Consider the following 17295-nt stretch of genomic DNA (forward strand, 5'->3'; position numbering starts at 1 on the left):
TAGTCGTTGACGTCTGACGGCTCCAGCAGTGTCGCGCAATATGCCCAACTCAAGAGCACGCGAAACTTATTGGGCGATCATCCGGCGTCCTCCACTCAGCGGGATTGCGGTATCGCGAGTAAAAGAGCTCGTTCCGCGGCGCGACTGGGAGAACTGGTGGTGTGACTTGTGCGACTGGTGGCACGCGAACAGCGCACACAGAGGAGAGTCCCAAATTCGTGACCTCCTGTCGAACCACGGCTTGAATCAATGAAACCATAGGCTGGTTGGCAGTCGAGACATCGGGCACGAGAGGGGCTGGTGACATTGCTTCTAGTTCCCGACGAACGATCCGTGTCAAAGTGTTCGACACCGGCGATTGTGACGTAAGTAGTGGTCCCTCACATGATGACGATGCGGCAGTATTGGGGAGCCTGGTGAATTGCTGGGCGATACGGCGGGATTTAGCTTGTTCGAATCACCGACACTCTGTCACAATAGCATCCACGGTGGCGCAGTCCCTGAATACTAAGAGGTTGAATGCGTCATCGGAGATTCTTGAGTATGTGGCCGATCTTGTCCGCTTCGGACATGTTACCGTCAACATTACGGCAAAGCGCTAGAATATCCTGAATATACGAAATGTATGATTTAGTAGATGACTGCGCACGGGAGCCAAGTTCTTTTTAGCGGCTAGTTGACGACCCAAGGGCTTGCCGAAGAAGTCATTCAGTTTTTCTTTGCAAACGTCCCAGCTGGTCAGCTTGTGTTCGTGCGTCTCGTACCAGACGCGCGCGGTTCCTTTCAGGTAAAATATCACATTCGCCAGCATAAGCGTATCGTCTCATCTGTTCTGTTTGCTGAAACGCATCATACCATGAAATTCAGCCCTCGAGGTCCACGTTATCTGTGCCAGAGAAGGTGCCCGGATCTTGCGGAAGCGATAAGATGACAGACGGCGGGGACGGCTGCTGCACGGTAGGCTACGGCGCGGTGCGTGCTTCAGTGGCCATCACCGAGGGAAGAACGCGGCGACCACTTCGGAGTTCCGTGCTTGGGTGATGGGGATGAACAGGCAGCGTACCCAGCATCTCCACCAGAAAATGTTGCACAAAAACGTATATTCACAAATATTTACAAAATAAGCGAGTAGCACAGGCGTAGCAGCAACCAGCCAAGATGGCGAGGAGCAACACTTTACGTCCTCATCTTCGGTGCCGGCCTAATGCTGGCCTCTGCTTCGGTGCCGGTCTTCTTCCGTCCCGCGGCAATATTATATGCCTCCAATATTTCAATTTTCCTCTCATTCCTAAGAACTTCGTCTCTTCAAACATGGGAGTGCATGCGCGCTTATTACTAACGTTAATGATCGGTATGGTAACCATTTAGCGGGCCAAATAAGTAGGCACGCATGCATTCCCATGTTTGAGAACAGGAAGTTCTTAGGGAAAGAAAAAAAATCTAAGAAGGTAAACGAAATAGCGCAGTCCTTTTATAATAGAAAGGTCAGACATAGCTATGTAAATGGGCCTTTTGTGGTTTATCAGAAACAGAGATACCATTTTTGCATGATAGGCTATGATTTTGTCATGTATGTGTATCCGTGTACCCAATCATATTCTAGGCAGTAAATGTAGAAGCTGGCATCCTTCAAATAAAAGTTTAAGTTTCTTATCAGCGCTTCAACCGTGGTACTTATTTAGATGTGTATCCTTGTTTTAATCGCGGTGTTAGAGCTTCGTTATAACGTTTAGAAACGTACGGGAACGAAAATGCTCTAATAAATCGTCTGAGCAAAAGATCGCAGGTTTTATTCCCATCCGAGTCTGTCGCAGTCCGATGGTGTTCGTAATGCAAAAAAAATGTCACAGTTTCGCCCTAAGGGCGAAGCAATGAATGCGATAGCAACACAACAATGTCATACGAAGTAAGGTGAGCGGCTTTGGTAGCAATATGAATTGTAGTAAACATGAGCTGATTAAGTAAGCAGGTGTGCTGCGGCGTAAGTAGACCGACATGAAGAGGGACTCGATGACCACGAGAAGGCGCGTGTGAAACGGTGGTGTTGATGAGAAGTGCTTACCGTGGGCAGCGCGTGCGAAGGGACACACCTGTAGTGCTGCACTGCCGATCTGGGCAGCATTGCATGTGTAGCGTGCGTTGGAAAATGTGGCCCGACTATTACTAACTGAATGAACAAGCGTGGTGTGAGCGCGCACAAACAAACATGAATATATCACACTGAATGACTGCAGCCAACGACTGTCAAAACGCTGGCAGCGAGCGCATACGCCGCGCAGCGGGCGAAGGTACGTGCGGTCTATCGCTTCAACGGAAACTGAGCGGCGAATGCACGGCGCATAAAGGTCAGAGCCGTGTGGAGATAAGAGACTGCGGGCGAGCGAGCAACGAGCGCGGTTGTTGGCAGAGTAGAAGTGCGCCGCCCCCCCCCCCCGCGCTCCCTCCGGCGCTGGCTTCCCGCTTCCTTGCTTGCGCGTGGGTGATTGAGTGCGTTCGCTCTCCGTGATAGCGCGCGTCCCCGCACGCTTCCGCTCGGGCATACGGCGCGCGGCGAAGATTTTATCTACAGGGAACCTCACGGCGACGGCGACGGCGACGGCAGAAATCCGGTTGAAGTGTCCATATAATTGCTATCGCAATAAAACGCTTGTGTGCTTAGATTTAGGCGTACCTTGCAGAATGCAAAGTGGTGAAAATAATCTAGAGTGCATTCTAAATGACGCTGTTTCTCCTGGCAGTGAAAACGAATATTTTATATTTGATTTGAATATATGCCTGTGGACGAACTTCACAGGCACAACGGTTGGTTCTTAGTGAAACGAAGGTGTGAAAATGTGACAAACCCGTTTTCAGCGAAGGTGGCCATCATCCGCATGAAAGCCTCACTCATGCGGCCTTCTTCGGACGCTGGCTCGGCGGCGTACGTCTTACCGAAAACGAACGGCATGTCTGAGGCATGGGGCTGCCCCATCCAGCCAGGCAGCGAGGCGTTCGCCGACCTGTGGGCGAAGACGTAGGCGAACACTTTTCCTCCCCGTTGACTGTGCGTATCTGCGAAGAACCGCAGCGGACAGTTAAACACCCTGTCCGACGAGAAGTCCAAGTACTGTCTCCTCAAAGCGTTGTTGTCACCTTCCGACGCGTCGTCAAGGTACATCCGTAGCACGTCTGGTATGTCACGTTTCCACAAACGTGACAATAAGTTTGAAGAGAATCAGCGAGCCTTTCTGGAGGCACTGAAACAAGATCATCGTCTAGGATTTCTTCCACCCGTGGGAACAGGAGAAAGCAAGCCCCTTCGTCGGAGGTGACTCCAGCCATGACATCAACAGGTGCGAAAAAACCGTGCTTCATTGCCTCTATTGGATTCCTGGGAAGGAATCCGTCATGATATGTTGGAAAGAAAGGCATAAGTTTGGGGGCCACGCTCTCTGCAGAAGCGGTAACGAGCTCCTCTGCGGACTTGTTGCGGAGACAACTTATGACATTATCAGGATTGGAAGAGAGGTCAATTTTGCCCCCCTCCGAGCAGCCGACTATGCCAGCCATTTTGTCACCCTTGACCATGCTCTCATGCACCGTGTCCCACACGTCGATGCTGTACATAGTGCCACTCATCAAGAGTGCTCTCTTGAAGAGACCTTCGCTCATCGGTGACATGATGTGTGCGTGCACGGACCATGATCCCGCACTCTGGCCGAATAATGTGACTTGTTGCGGGTCGCCTCCGAAAAATTCGATGTTACGCTGCACCCACTTTAGCGCCATGACCTGGTCGAGAAGACCGACGTTCCCTGGCGCATCCGGAGAGTTCCCGTTGAGGAAGCCGAGGATGCTTAGGCGGTAATTCATGGACACGACAACGACGTCCGCAAACGCTGTCAACACGGCTCCGCTGTAGTTGGCCTCATTGGCGCTGCCGAACGTGAACCCCCCTCCGTGGATCCAAACCAGGACCGGTCGATTCGCACCGGGGTTCCTGGCGAGCTCGGGGACCCACACGTTGAGGTGAAGGCAGTCCTCCGTAACCTTGAGGCTTTCCATTCCCGTGTCGTAAAAGGTCACCTGTACGTCAAAAACGTGGGCACCCTAGTTGCACGTCAACTATAGATTATGTAGTGCTTCCAGTGAGTTTTGAAATTTGTCTGACACTCACGCTTAATAAAACTAAAGGGCACCAGTACGAATTGTGTCGGTTATGCGCATAGCTCCGAACATCTGGCTCGACAAGTTTACTCGGATCCTATTTACATTTGGGACGTTTTAGAAACAGAATACAGGTATGAAACAAGAAGGTGTTTTGAGTAAAATCATCATCATCATCAGCCTACTCATGCTCACTTCAAGATGAAGGCTAATCCCAGCGCTCTCCAATTACCCCTGGTTAGCTCCAGTTGACACTACGTTACACCTAATTGCCTGCCGTATTTCACTGTGATTCCCACTGTGTAATTACGTTTCTTCAGTCCAGTTCCTTCTCTAGGCACCCATCGTGTAATCCTAATACACCACCGCTTATCTGGCATACGCATTACATATAGTCTACTCACTTCCATTTCTTCATCTTAGTGTCACCTAGAATATCCGTTACGAACGCTCGTTCTCTATTCCACACCGCTGTCTTCCTGTCTCTTAACGCTTGGCCTAACATTTTTCATTTCGTCGCTCATTTCGCGGCGCCGGACAACTTAGCGAGCTTCTTTGCTAACCCCAAAGTTTCTTTCCTATTCCATGGTGCCGGTAGAATGCAACGATTGCAGGCTGGCTAACATGATCTGTTAATGCCTTCTGTATGCACACGACACATTAGTATTTTCCGGTAAATTTCTTTCTCGTTGTCCAGGTCACCTGTGAGTAAATATCCTGGTAAATTTGCTCTTGCACATATTCTAGAGGCTGACTGCTAATCACATATTCTCGTGCTCGTGCTACACTATTGGACAGATCCTTTTAAAAAAACTCTATATATTACACTTCAAGCATACTCTTACACTTTGTCGGCGAAAGTTCTCAATAATTTGTTGCAAGTAATCAGCATTGCAATTGCAGCATTGCTAAAAAGAACAGTCACCTGCAAACCACGGGTTGACAAGATGTTCTCCATTGATGATTACGCCACATTCTTTCCTGTCTAACCACATTAGAGTTTTTAAGCATGCATTGAATAGCATTGTAGAGGTTGTCTGTTCGTACCTGACCCCTTTCTTGCTCAGTATTTTTCCCCTTTTTTGTGAAAAATTTTGGTAGTCATGCATTCTTTACAGATATGTGCTAGGATATTCACGTATGCTTCCTGAACTCCTTGATTAGACAGCGTCGCTATGACTGATGGTGTCGTTACTGAATCGAACGCCGTTTTGCAATCTGTGAAATCCGTTAGTAGTTGTACCATTGCGCATATTTCCCCATTACTTGGCAGATTACATGGATCCGATCGCACCCGCCGCGGTGGCTCAGTCAGCTAAGACGTTGCGCTGCTGAGCGCGAGATCGCGGGATCGAATCCTGGCCGCGGCAGCCGCCTTTCGATGGAGGCGAAATACAAAAACACCCGTGTGTTTGTGTTGTAGTGCACGCTAAAGAACTCCAGGTGGTCAAAATTAATCCGGAGCCCTCCACTATGGCGTGCCTCAAAAGCAGAACTGGTTTTGGCACGTAAAACAACAGAAAGAAGTATCCATACCTTAGTCGGCCTGCACTCTGGTTTCACAGCTCTTTGGGTTGATCAGCTTGAGTAGAGCAGAACTTAACAAATCTATGGTTAGACGGCATCTAGTGCTCGATTCAAATAGTAGAACTTCATCCTTTCGAATTATTTTCCCTTCATTTAAATGTACGGATTATCTGTCACTGCCATTTCTGGGCAAGCTTGATAGAGTGGATTAATGCAATCGTGTTCAAAATGTATTTAGATATGTAGATAATTTTCAATTGTTCAGTCACGTGGCTAATGCCTCCCGCGATGTTGTAAATATTGGAAAAGATTTTCAGGGACACGGCCACAAGTAAAATTATTTTTTTGTAGTCCCATACTAATTAGTTACCGTTCTTCAAACCAAGATTGGCCTTTCATCCGTACTATATCCGCTCGTATTACCTACTCTAATTTTTTAATCATGTCATTGTTTAGAGCTCAGTAACTTTAAGCTGGTAAATTATGAATTTTTCACACCGGTGTTAGTTCTGCGTAGAAAAAAAAAAATGTGCGAATGCCTACGAAGCTGATCTTACAATGACAGGCGGACAAGTTAGAACAGGCTAGCTATCCACAGACTGTTATCACATCAGTCAGTCATAAATTTAATAATGGAATTTAAAGGCGTCCAGGCAAATGCGCGCAGTCGTCTAAATTGTCGTAAAGCGAAATTTGCAGTCATTCAGTACCTACACTGGATGACTCAAAGTGAGTTGCGTAGGTGCTGGGCAGGGTCCTGTTTCCTGCTAAAAATAAACTTCAACGTATTCTCTTCCGTGTTCACTAAATGTTGCCTAATTTTACTATACTGTAAACACAGTGAGGAATTGGTGGAATATATTTCATGCATTATATGTGCGATGCCATTTAGCTGTGGTAATGTTTATGTAGGCCAGTATGGTCATTGGATCCCCGTACATCTAATACAGCATCAGACGTGACAAAATAATCTGGGCGGTCGCATCTGAGCACCCATTGCAGAGGGCGTCGGTGCCTAAGCATTTTTATGTGGCAGATAGTTTTCCAAGCATTTTGCCCAATTCACGCGAGAATTATCAGAGGCCTTTCGTAATAGGAAATAAGGAGATTTTTTGTGTCAGCCATATTTGTGTCGTGCTCCATGATAAGAATTTTGTGTTTCTAGAATGTTGGCGCACCTGTAGTTCGGGATTTAAAATTTCAGGTATTTAACATAGAAGCATAGTTGTATCGTTTTTTTTTTATTTTCTTCACCTGCTTTAGCCAGTATGCGCGCTGATGTACGTATGCATATCAGTGATGCTTCTTCAATAAGTCCTTCCATATCGAGTAACAATATTGTCGTGTGGTTTGCCATCTTTTTCGTTGCACTTTAAGAGTTCTCATGATAAATGTTAGCCTATTAGCCAGGTTATCCATCTCAGAGAAACGCTATACTGTTTTAGTCATCCGAAGCTACGCAGAGTAAGTTATAAAGCTTGATTCGTGTTCAAGGTAGCTAAATTTATTCGTGCAAAGTGCAAATGGTCGCTTAAGCGCTTAGTTTGATTGAAAATGTTGCAGGCTGTGCTCAGCAGCAAATAAAGGAGAACTTGCCTTGACATTATCATTCACGAGGGTACCTTTGCTTGGCTCAGAAGAAACCAACGAAGTCGAAAAATGAATGAAGTCACTGTCTGCTCGCGCGTCTGGTGTGAAGCGCTTTTAATTACGTTACCGAAGAAAGAAGGCCAGACACGCGACATGTAGGGGCTGTTACTGTAACACCCTATAAAATAAAAGGTTAATGATTTGCATGCGCTTTCATTGATCTACAGTTTCTCTACACAACGTAGCTCATAGAAGTCTGGAATTCTTCTGGAGGTGGCCGAACCTATGTTTTCTGGCTGTTTTGCATGGGTGATGCGCATGTAAGTTTTACTAAGCCTGTGTCAATTATGCGCCGTTTACAAGCGTCACACTCAAGTTTTACTGGTGTCCTGGGGCAACAATATATTAGATCGAGTGTTAGAGCTAATACCGGGCGCAATGTCTTGGTTGAAAGTGTTTGGTCTAATTAGTGGCAATGAGAATGTTTAATACAACTGTTTGTAAAAAAAAGCGCTTTGCTGAAACTTAAGCTGGGACTTCGCAAAGTCGCAAAAGTCTGCTGTGCGTGTCTTTTTCTTCTGGATTATCACCTCAATGTTTCCTATGAATTTCGCTCTTAAGGAATCCAAACAAAATAGAAGCTGACCCGCAGATGTGGGCTCGAAGTTATCTAGAATTTGTTGAACAAGGAATTTCGGTGGGGCAACATTTCGACCGAGGACTTGATTCCGTCCCGTTCACAACTGCTTTTCTTAGCATTGACGTGTGCGTAGTTCGCTCTCCACCATCCTCAATAGGAGTGTGGAGTGAGCCGGTGTCGAAATAGCCTATACATTCTCCTTCTCCCCCATTGATGGTGGGGGAGAGTGAGCTAGGCGCACGTAAACGCTAGAGAAAGCAGTTGCTGCCCTGACGAAATCAAGTGCGTTTGTCGAAACGTTGGAACCAGTGACGTTCCTTGTTCTACACATCGTTGAGCTCCCAAGGATTGAAATATTAAGCGCTTGCCCAGTTGGTCGGTTTGCGCTTCCTTCCATGAATAGTAACCAACCGGCCCATTTTGTACCTTATCGCAGTCAACTATATACGTACCTGAGGGCAAACTGTAGTTCCTTCAGTGGCATCTAACGTGCCTTCCCAAGGTGCCTTTGGCTGTGGAGGACGAAACCTGAGCTTTCCCACGGGAGGCTCGGCGAAAGGAATGCCGCGGTACTCCTCCACACTCTTGCCAAGGCTGCGCACAATCTTGCCACGAACACGGCCCTCGGTTGTCTGCCTCTCGACGTGCATGTCTTCAGCCATGGCACTCAGAAGGGTCGCGAGGACAAGCAGTGCCAACATCCCTGCTTTGAACGCCATTGCTCTTCACTCAGCTTACCTGCACGTTCCAAGTTTTCGTGAAAAGTATTTACTCGAATATGCACAGTCAATGCCTCCTTTACTAGATGCCCGCCGCGGCGCTCGCTTTCCCATTGCGGCGGCGGTTTCCTTAGTTCTGCATGAATTCCGTGAGGTAGGGCTCGTTGACTTTTCAACTTCCGGTGGCGGCGGCAGCGGCGGCTTAACGCTTCCGCCGGCGCGTCGATACCGCCGAGCGCCGATATGCGGAGGGCGTCTGCTAGGGATCGTTCTCGCAGGCGCTTTTTCTATACTCGTTCGTTAGTCAGTTTCGTGATCACCACTGTTTGCCCATGTGTGGTTTCATTATGCAGGACGGTGCTGGTAGATTGATTTTATTCGTCTTATCAGCGTTGCGTTACTGCTCAACACTTCTTTCACTATGCGGCGAACGCGTTTTTAAAGAACACTAACTGGTGACCTTAACGTGCGCTTTTCAGTGGCATGCACGTTACCATGTACGTATACAATCGACACAGGCATGTTAAAATAAACTAGGGCCTTACGTTTTAGCTTGTGATGGCGGTGCCTCCGCCAACGCACCAGCCGTCAGGAGATGGTCGAGTTTCTACAGTCCATCGCTTGTTGCTTCGGGTTGCTCGCCGTGCTTGAACGAAAAAGCGCTTAATTCCAGTTTGCTTTGCAGACAAGTGCTGCTTGGTCGACCGAGTTCATTGATCGCACAGAACACAACTGTCCTGATGTAGTCAACTTATGCGCAGTTCACGCTGCCGGCAGTTCGAGGAAGAATTGCTGTCGAAGAAATTGTAGTTACTGGTCAAGTCAATGGTGAAAATAACACACAGACGTTTCGGGACCCGTACGGGTTCCTTGATCACACTAAAAGCGGGCAAAAGCCGCAAGTCATTTTCATGCCAAAATGTGACGTAGAGAACGGGTGTAGTTGTGAGGCAGATTTCCATCAGTCCTGTTGATACTGTTGTCCGTTGTTTGTGCTGTATTGCTATATTTCGCGTTCACTGACACTCGCGAAAGAGAACGCATCAAACCATGCGCAAGCATTTGCGTGTGGCAGCATGTCTCTTGGAAGTCGCACGTAGTCACTCATGCGTGTTGAGGTTGTGATGCTTCCTGTCGGGTCACGCGTGCTCATAGCAGTTTAGCACAGGTCGATTTCAGAGAGAACGCGTGGCTCGCATGAAGCAAGGTGAAGTTTTCGATCACAGCCCTAAAGAAGGTAGTGTGACGATAAGGATGGCCAGGCTTGAAGCCCTTATCTTCTACGTGGAAATGGAGCACGAGTACCCCTTCATGCTTAAGATGACAAGACCGATGGTCGTCAGTGTGTCGTAGCCAGTAAAACTGCTTAAATGTCCTGCCTGAGAATTATCGTTGCAGTGGCAAAACGAGCAGATATTTGAGTCTATATTTTGATAAGTTTTCGGGAAATAGGTTTGTGCTCCAGCAGCTTGACAGTGGCATGTCTGTCGGTTGTGCCAAGTGCATAGTTGCTGAAAAGTGGCTTGATGAACTTCGCAGTTATAAGATGCAAAAGCCTCCTGCGGTGATAGGTGTCTGTGTTGCCGCATCGCAGAAGTGGTAGTCCCATAAGGAGTTCGACACTCCTTTCCACATAAACCTTTAGTGGTTGTGAGAACGATTTCCTGTGCGGCAGCACGCTGTCAAGAAATTTCCTGAGGCATGTCAGAAGTTTCCCAAGTTCTTGGCTTGGATACGTGAGCCCCCCGCGATCTTGGTGTGCGATGAGGCCAAGGAGGGCAGTGTTCGCTTTAGTACCTTGCAGCAGTGCAATGCAGTCAGCGCAGGGGATGCTTTCGCTTAGGAATCGTAGGAGGAAGAAGAAGTGATCGTAGCGATCTGCCTCAGCTCCGATCTCTCAGTGTATCCCTGTGATTTTCTCGTGATTTCTGCAATCAGAGACAAGAACACTGGGGAACGTTTTCCCTTAGGATGGGGGATAAAAACCCCTCCCAGCAATGGGGCCCTGGACGACCACATCCTTGTGCCTCCGATGTGAGTGACCGCTTCGGCCACAGCGTCGTCGACATTGATACTTCCGATGGCTATTCCACTGAAGATATGGCCTCGGATAGCGACTTCACCGTTGTCTCAAGCCGTCGTTTGAAGAGGAAGATCAGAAGGACATCACCGACTGGTCGGCAGCCACCGAAAAAGGCGAGTGGCATGCGGTCATACACAATCTCGTATGTACCAACAACGACGACAGACATCTTGAACTCTCTGAATAGGCAGAGCTTGACGGAGTATTTTGAACTTGTCGCCCCTGGCCAAGTTGAAGAGATACATATAAATGCTCAAAAGAACATCCTGTCTGTGGAAGTCAATACAAAGACCATACTGGACACACTAAAAGCAATTGGTCAGTTGGGCAACATTCCGGTCCGCGCATTCTCCGCGTATGACAAGGAAACTACAACAGGCGTCATCTACGATGTGGACGAAGACATAACTGACTCCAGCTTTGAAAAATTGCTCTCATCGTCGGCTCCTGTACTTGGCTTTCACCGCTTTGGACGGTCCCGATGAGTGAAAGTAGTGTTTCAGTCGGAGACCTTGCCTACACACGTCAAGGTTGGATACGTGAGGCATTCGGTACGTCCTTACGTACCGAGGCCTCTACAATGTCATAAATGCTTAAAATTTGGGCATGTAAGTGCAGTTTGCAAAGGTGTGGTAACACGCAAACGATGCGGTGGATCTCACGGAGATGATAACTGCAGCATTGCTGCAAAATGTCCAAACTGTTCGGGCGCCCATGATGCTACATCAAAGGAATGTCCCAAGATGAGGAACGAAATAAGTATCATGAAGAAGATGGCTAGAGACCGTTCCACACACAGAGAAGCTGCAAGGGCTGTCCAGCGCCGTAGGCGTCGTTCACGACACCGACGACGACGACGAAGCAGCAGTGCTCATCAAGTAGAAAAACCAACACTCAAAGTACAGTCTTCATCACCTCCTCGCCCGATCTTGCCGGCCAGAAATGAAGACACGCGTACTTCAATGCCCTTACAGAACGCGAAAGTGCAAGGTCACCAGTCATTAGCCCCGAATATATCGGAGGCAGAATGGCCATCGTTACCATCGAGACCCACGTGTACGCCTCCGTCGCAGAGTGCTGCTGCTTGCAATGAAGAGAATCGAAAGACGGATGAAGTTGACGTCAAGGCTATGTTAAAAAATTTGATGGGTTCGATGCGCAAGATCCTTGGCAACCTCAACAGCCCGGCTGCTAAGGCTGCTGTACAGCTACTTGAGGTGTTGGAGCCACTTCTAGTGGTTCTTCAATAAGCGAATATGGCATTGATGTTTGAGGAACGCATACGTCAGTCGCTTGTTATGCAATGGAACGCCAGAGGTCTACGTGGTCGTCTGCCGGATTTCAGACAGCGTTTGTTTAAGTACCAATTTCCAGTTATTGGTATATGCGAGCCAAACATGGATTCTACGTTCTGTATCTCTGGGTATATCCAGGAATGGTCTCGCAGCGACCAACGTGCAAGCAAAGTACTAGTTTGTATACGCCGCGATCTGACGTACTTTAGACTAGTGTTGGCCTGAGCTCGTTGGTTGCACATAGCACAAATGGTTTCCAGGAGAACGTATGGACATGGACAGAAAAGGACGACGACACACGCTGGTCAGCGTGTGTCGTCGTCCTACGAAACATTCATTCGTGGAACTTCTTACAGCAGCTGACTTGACCTTACTTTTGTGTCCACAAGCCTTCTGTCAACTGCATGTTGGTCCACGGATGTAGAAACTCATGGAAGTGATCACCTCCCAACATACGTTCAATTTAGCTGGTTCCGCCGATCAGCCTCACGATGCATACACCAAACAGACTGGACTTTATTTAAGGCATCTATCAAAACCAGATGTCAGTGCCCGCCTACACCATCCGAGGTTGAGGACATCATTTATACTTCTCTGCGTGACACAACGAAACAAGTTAACCTACCAATGCGCAGATCAGCGATCGATTCACAATACGAGGCTCTTCGTGCAATCCGCCGCCGCGCAGAACGACGATACAGAAGAACGAAGTCTCCGTCAGACCTTTCAGCCAGTCGCCGAGCGCAACGACACGTTCTTAGACATCCCGACAAGCTTGACAGGCAGCGGTGGCGGACGTTCTGCGGCTCTCTGGACCCAAGACAGTCTTTATCTAAGATCTGGCGGGTAGTACGAAGTCTGCAGACGAGTCCACAACAAAGCCACCCATTCCGTGCCGTGGCTCTACATCAAGGCCGGAGCGAACTGGAGGTGGCCAATGACTACTGTAAACTTGTGGTGGCTATCTCTAATACCGAAATTGAAGCTCTTACCACCATAGCGCCCCCGCCACCTGATGAGCGTCTCGAGGTGCCTTTTACGACGCAAGAACTTGACGCTGCAATTTCAGTCTCCCGACGCTCATCGGCTCCAGGTCCAGACGGAATCACGTCCGCTGCACTCCGTCATCTTGGCACAGAAGCACGACAAATCCTGTTGTCCTATTATAACATCTCGTGGGAATCAGGAAATGTTCCTGCCAATTGGAAATGTAGCCGCATTATTGCACTGCTCAAACCAGGGAAGTGCCCTAATGAACTTTCATCCTACAGGCCGATCGCCTTAGCCAGCTGCGTCGGCAAAGTAATGGAAAGCATGGTACTGTCTAGATTAGAGTGGTTCTTAGAAAGCAATAACTGCTTTCCCCAATTTATGCATGGATTCAGAAGAGACTGATCTGCCATTGACGGTGTGGTCAACTTGATCTCCGATGTTGAACAAGAAAGAAGTCGACGCAGATTAGTCGGGGCAGTATTCCTTGACATTAAGGGCGCCTATGACAATGTTCTGCATTACGCGATCCTTGATGCGCTTGACGATTTAGGCATTGGTGGCCGACTATATAATTGGATCGTTAGTTATCTCAATGACCGCACCGTATATATGTCGACAAGCGATGGAGACACCGGTCACTATAATATTCACCGCGGTGTTCCCCAAGGAGGAGTTCTCAGTCCGACTCTCTTCAATGTGACATTGATTGGACTTGCGTCTGAGCTTCCCAACACAGTAACAATTAGCGCGTATGCCGACGACATATGCATATGGGCATCTGGAGCTACGCGTCCGCAACTGCGTGCGCGTTTGCAACGTGCAGTGACTATTACAGCCACGTACTTACGACGTCAAGGCCTCACACTTTCAACTGAAGAATGTGCAGTGCTTGCCTTCACGCGCAAACAAATGACTAAATATCCGATAGTCGTTAAAGGAACATCGATACCTTACGTAACACACCACAAGTTCCTTGGTGTAACCATCGACCGTGAACTATCCTGGTCAAGGCACGTCACTGCACTGAAGTCAAAACTGAAGAGTTTTGTCCTTGTGCTTCGGGTGGTGGCCGGAGCAAGATGGGGCCCGTCGGAATCATCTCTTCTTCAATTGTACCAAGCCCTGTTGGTAGGCTATATAAGATACAGCATGCCGGTGCTCTCGAACATGAGACCCAGCTGTGTGCGGACGTTAGAGAGCATACAAGCTCAAGGTTTGCGCACGTGCTTGGGCCTACCACGCTGCACCTCAACGAATGGAACCATTGCGGAAGCTCGGGCTTGTCCCATCAACGTATATATGCTCTGCTAACCTCTTCGAGTGCACCTACGCTTGTTGACCCGACATAGGCAACATCCCCTATCAGCACTCCCTGCCACACACCCAAACTGCAGTTTTTCAAGAACTATATTGCGTCATGAGAACATTGTGCCGTTTAGATTCTCTTCCCCATGCATTCCTAGTGCACCTCCGTGGGTCCTACCTACACCGCTTGTTAAACTTCAAATCCCTGGGATTACGAGGAAGTCCTGTGTTTCATCCATTGGCCTTAAGCAACTTACCCTATCGCACATTTTCACAGCATACAGTGGTACTTCTCACGTGTATACCGATGGCTCTGTTACCCCACGTGCCTCCGCCGCAGCCTTTGTCATCCCGCAAATGTCCATCGCTCGACGGTTTAAATTAGACCACAAGTCCACTTCAACTGCTGCAGAACTTGTTGCTATCCGCGAGGCAATACGATTCCTTGCAAGAGAGCCTCCTCGCATATGGACTTTATTTTGCAACGCCAAACCCGCTCTTCAAGCCATTGAGTGCGTTATGAGACAAGGCCCTTATTATATTTTAGCTCTAGAAATCGCAGAGCTTCTCGACATTGCGACCAAATGCGGCCACCACGTCACCTTTCAGTGGATACCTGCACACTGTGGCGTGATAGGAAATGAACAACCAGACGCTGAAGCTAAAATAGCTGTAAATAATGCGCCAGAAGTAAGCATCGCGTTCTCACGAACAGACACGAATGCCCTGCTTCGGTGCGCTATGCGGCACTCTACACTTGAGTACTGGACCAATCCTGATCGACGACACAAGAGACTGCACAAATGGGACCCAGAAATGAAGTTCCGCATGCCTCATAAACTGAAGAGGAGCATAACAAGTCTGCTACACCGGATTCGTCTTGGTGTTGCACTCACGAGGCGTTATACACATATCATCGGCTGCAGTGACACTGGTCCCAACTGCGATCACTGCCCAGTGCCAGAAACACTTGAGCACATATTTTGCTCATGCCCAGCGTACGCGCGAGAACGGCAGAGCCTCATTTCAACTATTTAGCCAATGACTAAAAGACCAATGTCTGACGAGATTGTCTTAGGTCCTTGGCCTGACGCCAACAGCGCAGCTGTGGTCATCGAAGCGACTATAGCCTTCCTTCAAGCCACTGGACTCCATGCACGGCTATAGTATGACCTCAACGGGATGGACATGTACATACGCACCTCCTAATCTTATCATCATCATTCATCGCTCTTTTTACCCCCTCCCCCCTTCCCCAGTGTAGAGTAGCAGGCCAGAGCCAACTAACGCTCAAGCCGACCTCTCTGCCTTTCTTCAAATAAACCTCTCTCTCTCTCTCTTCGCTTGCTGCTCTTAAAGTGAATCCCCCGACCATCGCCACGCTGGCAACATCTGGATTTGACAGCAATGGCGCGTCTGAGAAGCACTGTTCTTTTAGCCTATATAACGCCGCGTCTAAAGCGTTTTCAGCAGTACTTGTGGTCTTTCTGAGAGTCTGATGAACTGGTAGAATCTGTGCTGATGAGAGCGATGTCGAGCTTCTCACGTTGCTTTGGGCGGAGGAGGCGACGATGCTGGTCTTGAGCATCTTTTCTATCCCACACACTGCGCTTTTCCCATACAGAGCATCGTTGCAGCCGGAGCTACGCCGCAGAAATGCAAACATGGCCTCAATGGGGTTACTTGAGAATTTGAGCGTAAGCACAAATTTAAGTTTCTTCTCAGAAAGAATGAACCGAATACACCCCACGTTTGATGTTGTCGTGAAGACAAACAAGCGCATGGTGCGTTTGCTTACTCGGGAAGTTTTCCGCGCGGCTTTCAGTTTTCAAGTGTTCAATGTAAGAAGCAAACTCGCCCTCAAGCCAGTCCACCCTTGGGACATCAATTTCAGAAAACTGACGAGCACCTCCGTCATTGCGATGGATGTGCTGCTGAAGATTGCTCACGTCCATGCATGTGAACCACTTGTGAAAGACTTCCATGAACTCGACAGTCGGCCCAACAGATGCAAAGTCGGTATCGCAGCTGTGACCTGCCTGATCCTTGAGGTAATTAGTGCTGCGGTTACTGCAGGAGAAAATAGCTGCATGGCCGTTTTCACATTCATTTTTTTATATTCGAAGGGAAAACGTGCTTCCTTGTGAGAAATCTGATGGGCCGCACTGTTGACTGCCCTTGCATCTTGTCGAGCATTTTGATAAACTTTGATGAAATTTCTTTGTTTTCACCAAATTCCTTGGCCAGGAATTGAGACCTGATGTTCTTTATAACATGGCTCTGGTCGAATGCGAAAAATATATCCATTGATTGATCTGCCGGATGCGGTGCCCGTGTTTTTGCTTCTCCTCCGCTCAGAATTTCCATAGCGGTTACTCTAATTTTGTAGTTGTCGGTTAGAACTCTGATAATCTCAAAGCCTGTTTTGATGACGACGTGGCGAATGAACTCGGCGAGCTGGTCCCTAGTGCAACCTTTGGTGGAGAAATCACCGACAGGTACCTTATATCTTGCGTGCCGGCCACAAATAAAAAAAAACAGCAGTGAATTCGCCAGATGTTCATCTTCAGCTGCAGGAGCGAGGTACTCGAGGTCAGGACCTAGGTCGACCTCACCAACAAACGCGTCCCTTTGTTTGTGGTAGAGCAGCTTTTGTTTATTTCTCATCTCGTCAACAACCAGGCTACACACTTTTGACTGTGGTGTGTCCAGACTATTAAGCTCTGCTTCAACTCGCTGAAACCAACTTCACCGGACGTAGTACCAAAGTATTTTTGTAGCGTTGTTCTGCAAGGTAGCTTGAGAAGTTCTTCGCACCTCAAGTATTCGTATGCTTTTGTTGAGAGGTGTCGCATTACCATGCCATGCCTGATTGATATTTCCGACCAGCGTGGTATTTTCCTTTCATAATTTTTTACTTGGTCCAGAAGCAGCACTGCTTTTGCCATCCCCTTCTCGGCATCAGCCACAACTTCTAAAAATGCAGAGACGTAGCAC

General features: G+C 48.2%; 1 pseudogene; it reads right to left on the reverse strand.

Annotated features, from left to right (window-relative positions):
* LOC119465178 (acetylcholinesterase-like) overlaps nt 1-17295 on the reverse strand; it is a 60712-nt pseudogene that overhangs the window by 14283 nt on the left and 29134 nt on the right.

Source organism: Dermacentor silvarum, chromosome 9, assembly GCF_013339745.2.
Source record: "Dermacentor silvarum isolate Dsil-2018 chromosome 9, BIME_Dsil_1.4, whole genome shotgun sequence".
Classification (NCBI taxonomy): Eukaryota; Metazoa; Arthropoda; class Arachnida; order Ixodida; family Ixodidae; genus Dermacentor; species Dermacentor silvarum.